General features: G+C 35.0%; 1 pseudogene; it reads right to left on the minus strand.

Moving 5' to 3' along the window:
- Positions 1–7456: 7456 nt before the first annotated feature.
- On the minus strand, positions 7457–8407 carry LOC141540852 (olfactory receptor 6K2-like; annotated as a pseudogene).
- Positions 8408–8613: the final 206 nt, after the last annotated feature.

Consider the following 8613-nt stretch of genomic DNA (forward strand, 5'->3'; position numbering starts at 1 on the left):
GGTCTTTTTGTTAATAGGATGCCCCTTTAGGGACAACCAAACTGTGACAAAGGGGAAACTGAACTCCTTGCTGAGACTCACACTGCTGGCAAATAGCAGAGTCTAGACTCAAAAGTCAATGGGTTTATTCCAGGATCAGTTTCTTTCCACTATCTCTCTTTCCACTATCTGTATGAATCTATAGTATGTATCTCACTGATCACATCAGCTAAATTGGAAATAATTTGAGAGATTGTAGCTCATTGTCTAACATAGTGATTTTCTCTAAGGTAAATATTTTTGACTGGATCTCTTTATACTTATTCTAGTTAAGGCAGGCATAAATAGGGTAACAAATTACAGTAGATAATGATCTGAATCCTAGAGCCTGGAAGCTCTAGATTTGAGTCCTGCTTCCAATAGATTCTATATAAATTGGGGTAAACCTTTTAATCTCTCAGTGCCCTAGACAAGTAACTATGATTATAAGTTACAAAGAAGGGGACATCCCACACTGGGAGAGAGATGAAATCCGAAGTCCAGGCTCTATCCCTATTCTATTTGAGACTCTTAGCAATCTGGCTCTGTGAGGTAAGTGCTATTTTTTTATTTAAGGCAATCTTGCTCCAATTTGGAATCCTATATTTATTGATGCTTCTGGAGCTCAACATACTAGTTCTTGTCTTTACATTTTCAGGAAAATTATCCCCCTGTCCTATGCCTGGAAGGCCTTTCCTTTTCCTTTCAACTTGTAAGAGTCTAAGACTTAGTTCAGGCGTTTATGATTAATTCCTCTCTGTAATTGTCTCTCTTCTCAGGTCAAGAGAACAATGCATGAACCTCTTTGGCTCCCTTTTGTTTAAAGATAACTAATCTTTCGTTATATTAATCAGGTTATAAGCTTTATTTTCTGACTGAAGTCTTTTGTTATTTTTGTTCTTGTGTGCCTAATCCAGTCCCTTGTACACAACAGGAATTTAGGCAATGTCTGTTGAATTTAATACTTCACATGAAGGTAATTCACAGTTACATAGCATTTAAAGGTTTGCAAAACACTTTACATATATTGTGTTATTAGATTTTCATAACAACCTTGGAACATAGGTGCTATTATTCTCATTTTTATAGATGAGGAAACTTACTCAGAATACAGTGAAAGAATTCAACCTGAGTTCTTTAAACTTCATATTACATATTCTAGGCATCACTTAGCTGGCCACCAGAATTATCTTCTTCTAATATTCTCTTTGTTTTGTCTTAACCTGCTCAAGAAGGAATAGTGGATTCCTTTGGCTCAGCATATTAGTTCAAAATCCTCATTTTGGATTCTAAGACCCCTTTCTTTCAAACTTTACCATATTGATCTCCTATGATCACTGAGTATATATATATATTATCACTCATTCCAATCAGGATGATTTTTGTCGAGTCCCCTAGTTAGCAGAGACATGCCTCAAGTATCATCTGATTCAACCCTTCCACGAAACTTGAATCCCCTCTACTATATTATTAAATCAAGCCTTGTTTTGAACACTTTCAGATATGAAGAAGAAATATGTCAGCTTTTTTTTTTCCTTCTTCTGGGCAACACTAGGAAGTTCTTCTTTCTATCTGAAGCCCTGAATTCAACACCTGGTTCTACTATTCACTTTGAACAAATCATTTAAACTCCCTAAAAGCCTCAATCTTCTTGTGTTTAAAATGAGAGTTTGGGAATCATTGACTTAGAATTTAAGGGTACTTTAGAGATCATCTAAGATCAACTATTTCATTGTCAGAAACTAAGGTTTGAGAAGATTGATTTCCCATCTACTCACCCATAGCATCAGAGGCAAGATTTAAATCCAGATCCTCTGAATCCAAAAAGTTCACTGTATTCACCGAATAAATGATCGGTCTGGTCCATTGGTCCCTCAAAGAGCAGTGTAAATAGAGGACTTACTGTAGGAAACCAAATTGATTGACAAGAGCATTTATTCAAGTCTGCTTCTCAGTCTCTATTTAGTCTTTGAATTTCCTTTAGCTTAAGACAGTACATAACATACACTATCTGCTTAATAATTATTTGCTGGTCTGAATTTCTATCTCATCTCTGAGTTTTAGAAAAAAAAAAAAAAAAAAAAAAAACTCCTCAGCTCTGAAGCCACAGGAATTTCCTATATTTCCTGCACTGATTTCAGGACTAATGTCATTATCCCAGACAGTATCTCTCACACTGGTTCCTCTGTCCAGGCTTATTTGCCATGTACTTACTCAGAAAACACCCTCATGTCTATACATTTATTGAACCCAAATGCAATGTCTCTACAGGCTGCTTTTCCCAAGTGAAGCAATCATCTTTGCTAAGATCCACTGACCTTGGTTCAAGGGTGAGAGAAACCCTGAAAGAAAATATTCCCTTGTTCCCACTCGTCAATGTCCCCTCTTTAACTTTAAATACACTTAGATATCAGGATCACTCATTTTACCACTTTTTCTGCAGTGGTTACACTTTATCCTTCCATTCAAATTAACTCTTTCCTCCACCAAGGGGAAAAATATAGATGTGATTGCAATTCCTGATGGGATATGGAGAGGAGATTAGGAAAGGAAAACATTATTTCTCCTGTGGGTTCTTCTCAGGTGAAAAGATCAAAGAAAAACAATTCATCCCATGAGGAGACTAATTAGGGAAAAAATGTTCTAGCTTGTAATTAAAAGCATCCCAACTAATGACCTAGAAAAAATTACAACAAAATTCATATGGAAGAACAAAAGATCAACAATTTCAAGGGAACTAATGAAAAAAAAATCAAATAAAGGTGCCCTAGCTGTACCTGATCTAAAACTAAAACTAAAAAAATAAATAAGAAACATATTATAAAGCAGCAGTCACCAAAACCATTTGGTATTGGCTAAGAAATAAGTTGATCAATGGAACAGGTTAGGTTCACAAGTCAAAAAAGTCAATAACTATAGCAATCTAGTGTTTGATAAACCCAAAGATCCCAACTTGTGGGATAAGAATTCACTATTTGACAAAAACTGCTGGGAAAACTGGAAATTAGTATGGCAGAACTAGACATGGACCCACACTTAACATTGTACACCAAGATAAGATCAAAATGGGCTCATGATTTAGGCATAAAGAACAAGATTATAAATAAATTAGAAGAATATAGGATAGTTTGCCTCTCAGATTTGTGGAGGAGGAAGGGATTTGTAATCAAAGAAGACCTAGAGATCATTATTGACCACAAAATAGAAATTTCTGATCATATAAGTACAAAGAAAACTAATGTGGATAAGATTAGAAGGGAAGCAATAAACTGGGAAAACATTTTTAAAGTGAAAGGTTCTGATAAAGTTTCATGTCTAAAATATATAGAGAATTGACTCTAATTTATAAGAAGTCAAGCCATTCTCCAATTGATAAATGGTGAAAGGATGTGAAAGACAATTTTCAGATGATGAAATTAAAACTATTTCTACTCATATGAAAGGGTGCTCCAAATCACTATTGATCAGAGAAATGCAAATTAAGACAACTCTGAGATACCACCACACACTTGTCAGATTGGCTAAGATGACAGGAAAAGATATTGATGGATGTTGGAGGGGATGTGGGAAAACTGGGGCATGATGCATTGTTGGTGGAATTGTGAATAGCTCCAACAATTCTGGAGAGCAATTTGGAATTATGCTCAGAAATTTATAAAATTGTGCATACCTTTGATCCAGCAGTGTTATTACTGGGCTTATATTAAAAAAGGGAAAGGGACCTGTATGTGCAAAAATGTCTGTGGCAGCCCTTTTCATAGTGGCTAGAAACTGGAAATTGAATGGATGCCCATTAATTGGAGAATGGCCGAGTTAATTGTGGTATATGAATGTTATGGAATATTATTGTTCTGTAAGAAATGACCAGCAGGATGATTTCAGAAAAGCCTGGAGAGACTTACATGAACTGATGCTAAGTGTAATGGGCAGAACTAGGAGATCATTATACATTTCAGCAACAATACTATATGAGGATCAATTCTGATGGAAGTGAGTATTTTTGGCAATAAGATCCAATTCAGTTCAAATTGATCAGTGATGAACCAAACCAGCTATACTCAGAGAAGGAACACTGGGAAATGAATGTGGACTGCTTGCCTTTATGTTTTTCTTCCCAGGTTATTTTTATCTCTCTAAATCTGATTTTTCTTATGCAACAAGAGAACTGAATAAATATGTACACATATGTTGTATTTAAGGTATACTTTAACATGTTTAACATGTATGAGACTTCCTGTCATCTAGGGGAGGGAGTGGAGGGAAGGAAGGGAAAAGTTGGAATAGAAGTGATTGCAAGAGACAGTTGAAAAATTACCCATGCATATGTCCTGTCAATAAAAGCTATAATAATAATATAAAAAATCCCAATTTTAGTTTCCTGTTTCTCTTTTCTCAAATGCCCAGACCTTCTAAAATAAACCCCAGATCTTTAGAAAGTAATCACAATGTCCTTATTTTAATAGGATAAGAGAGTCTGTTGGCACAAATTTGGCAAACTAGGCTTGAAGACTGACCAAAACAAGTTTTCTAATTCACAAACATATCTAATATGCAGGATGCATCATGAAAGATCTGAGTAACTCAGAAGTCACCTGGTCTTAAAGAGCCTCTTACCTGGCTGGAAAGATAACAAACCTCTATTGCTTCCCAACACCCACATGATTGTGCATAGAAGCTTTCCTTCTTCCTCTTTTTCCATTAGATCCCCCTTTAAAGCTCAAGTGAAATCTTAGTTGTTCTATGAAGCTTTTTAAGGTTACACAGAAAAGAGAGTCCAAACAGGGTGATTACCAAGTAGGTAACCCCTCTGACTGGGACTTAGAAAAGGTAGTATTAGACAGTGGTAATGACATCTTCTCTTTATTCTATATCTCTTTACCACAGGGATCATGTATCTATAAGAACTATAGTTATACAGGTTTTCTTCTGGACTGTCAACTACATGAAAGATGGTATTAGATAGTACCTAACATACTGTATCTTGGACAAGTCATTTTGTTGTTTCCAAGAGTCATGGTTTAGAGTTGGTTTAAAAGAATTCAAAGAGATTTTCTTATAGTAACAAAAGACTTTATTTTTTTATTTGAAGATTATTTTTTGTTAAAGCTTTTTATTTTCAAAGCATATATATAGATAATTTTTAATATTCACATCTGCAAAACCTTGTTTTGAAATTTTATCCCTCCCTTCTCCTCCATTTCTTACCCTAAAAAGCAAGTAATACATTATATGTTAAACTTGGGCAATTCTTCTATACATATTTCCACAATTATCATGCTATACAAGAAAAATCAGATGGAAAAGAAAAAAAATCAGAAATAAAACAAAATACAAGTAAACTACAACAAAAAAGGTAAAAATACTATGATGTGATCTACATTCAGTTCCCAGAGTACTCTCTCCTAGAGGGTAACTAGTCAACAAATGTATAAATTATTCTGCTTCAACCCTACTCTGCTCTTTATCTAGTCACAATTTTAGCTACAAATCTGAATTAAACTCATTCGGAAAAGGAGATAATATAGAATATTCCTAAACTATGAAAATAGGATATTTCTGAAAGTACTACTATGTTCAGAATCTGACAACACTGCACTTATTCATAAGCTTTAGGTACTTAACATTCTATGACCATAATATATTGCACATACTAAGAATAAAAGAGAAAATATGAAATATTCCTTCAAGGAATTTATTACCTCTAAACATCTATTAAAAACAAAAACAACAACAAAAAAACCAAAACTGTTCTTTAGAATTATGTTCCTTGTTCTTTGGATATGAGCAGAGACTTTACAAACTGAACTAACTAATAAATCATAGAAAGGAAACCATATGGAAGTCAGTGTCAAGGAGGCCAGCTTTGGATCATGACTATATATTTTAATAAATCTGGGCAATGAGATCTGATAATGATCTTTAGAACTGTTTTGTCAATCTCTCATAATCATCTCTCAGGATCTAGTATTGCTAATAATAATTAATTAATGATCATAGATGGTCACAGGTATTTGAGATTTTCTCACCTCCTTATAATCTATTATAAAATGTCTGGTTGCCTGTGCTCCATCCAATGTCTGGTTCATTCTACAATCCAAGATTTGGCTCATGCTCCTCCAGTCTCAGATGCTGGAGAGAGTGTTTGATCTAGTTAGTTCATAGCAAATATAGGTGTTCCCAATGCTCCAAATCAGTTTCCATGTACTCATATAACAAAGAGGAAGCTTCACTACAATCCAGGCAAATGTCTATTCCTTATTTTCAGGACAATTAGGAAACTTCTATGTAAAAACAATTGAAGAGAAAAAGGAAATTCCAGTCTCGAGACTTCACACAGGTCTATTACTTTCTCTATGTTTCAGCAGGAATTGATGTTTCCTGGGAGTGTCAGCTTTCTTCACCCAGTGAGGGAAGAGGGCACAGTGATCATTAGAAATGCTCTTTCAAGCCAAGAAAACAATATATACAATGACTACAGTGATAAAAATAGAACAAAATTAATAATAAACACAAATATGTCAAAATTACAAAAGAGAAACACAGTCACAAAGAAGAGACAGAAGACACCTCTTCCTCTTCCTTTGAAGAAATGAAAGGTTCATAGAGTAGAATATCACATATATTTTCAGTTGTTGATATATTAGTTTTTTGTTTTTTTTTTTCTCACTGAAAAAGTATTAGTTATATGGAATGGGATTCTGAGAGGGCAAAGGAAAAATATAAGAAGAAATTTAGATGGCATAATTTTTTTAAATACTCTTCCACCTTCTCTTTTTCTAAATTATTTTCACATGGAAACCCAGCAAAGAATAATAATAATAATAATAATAATAATAATAATAATAATAATAATAATAATTCATATAGAAAAACAATATTTCATAGGAGCAGATCACATAATAACACAAGTTTGCTATGTCTAATGTGATACTGCATGCAATATAATTTATAAATCATAAACTACTATATAAATTTCAGTTATTATTAAAATTAAGTCATGAACCTGGGTGAGCACTGAAATAGTTATATTCAGACTAGTCTTATTGGGTAAAATCTATAGCAGAGAAATAGACAATATTTGACTAGCCATCTTGAGTTTTCACCAAAGCAACTCAGTGCTCCTTTCTAGTGTGCATATAAAAAAAGAAAATCCTTTGCTTATTTTTATTTTTAGCTTTGATTTTGGTGGTCCTGAGAAAACTGATATTTCTATGTGAACAATGCTTTCTGAAAGCAAACTATTAAAAAAAAAAAGAATATTTCTTTTTAGCACTTTGCTGATTCTTAGATTTTGCTTAAATTCTGATTTTAAAAAAGTCAAATATTGACTTCCTCTTAGGATTCACAGTTTGAGAAGACATGGACAGGTTATAATTAGTTTTGACAGAAAGCTATTGACATTGAAGACGTCAATCAAAATATGATGCAACACTTGGTCTTACAGGAAAAGATCCTTGGATGATATATGGTTTTTCACAGCTTCTTTAATCTCTTTATTCCTCAGGCTATAGATAATGGGGTTAAAAAATGGAGACAAAACAGTGAATGACAGGGCAATTACTGTGTCCCAGAATAAAGAATATGTGGCAGAGAAACGTAAGTACATGAGTGCCACACTGCCAAAGAACAACACAAAGACCATGAGGTGGGAGGCACAGGGGGAAAAGGCTTTTCTACGACCCTCAGCTGAATGGATGCGCAAGATCACAGCCAAAATGCCAGCATAAGAGAGGAGAATGAGGAACACAGAGTGACAAGCTCTGCAGCATGGACCACATCAACCACCTGAATCATGATTATGGCTCGGGTATCTGTGCAGGCCAGACGCAGGAGTGGAAGGAAGTCACAGAAGACATGCTCCAGATGATTGGAACCACAGAATGGCAGTCTGGAGATCCACACAACCTCAGGCAGGGGTGTGATGAAGCCACAGACACAGCAGACCAGGGTCAACTGCACACATAGTCTTGGAGTCATGATAGTTGGATAAGAATGGTCTGCAAATAGCCAAAAGCGATCAAAGGCCATGGCTGTCAAAAGGCACACTTCACTTATGCCTGTAGAATGAAAAAATACAACTGGACCATACAACCATTCAAGGATATGCTCTTTTCTCACTAAGTAGATTGGAAAGCATGAGCGGAATAGTGGATGTGGTATACCAAAGCTCCAGGAAAGAAAGGGAACTAATAAGAAATACATGGAGTATGAGGTGGGGCTCTATTTGCACCACTATGACAATGAGCAAGTTTCCAACAATGATGAAAATGTAAACAAAGAGTAATGGAACAAAACAGATGATAGCATCTCCCCAATCATGGGGGAAAGCAGAAAAGATGAATTCCTCAGCAGTAGTCCAATTTCTTCTCTCCACATCAAAGGAGGACATGAGAGTGGTGATTACTAGTGACACAGGAACTGCTTAAGAAGAGCTTGCTGTTGATCAGTCAGCACCTTTTTTTCCCTCTAGGTGTTGGTCATTGCCTTGTATTTGAAGAAATACACAAGAAGAAATACAGGTCATACATTTAGAGAAATTCCCAATGGAAAGGGGGAAGAAAAGAAAACAACCCAACCTATCACAAAAAGAAAAAG

The sequence above is a fragment of the Sminthopsis crassicaudata genome, chromosome 4, assembly GCF_048593235.1.
Source record: "Sminthopsis crassicaudata isolate SCR6 chromosome 4, ASM4859323v1, whole genome shotgun sequence".
NCBI classification, from domain to species: Eukaryota; Metazoa; Chordata; class Mammalia; order Dasyuromorphia; family Dasyuridae; genus Sminthopsis; species Sminthopsis crassicaudata.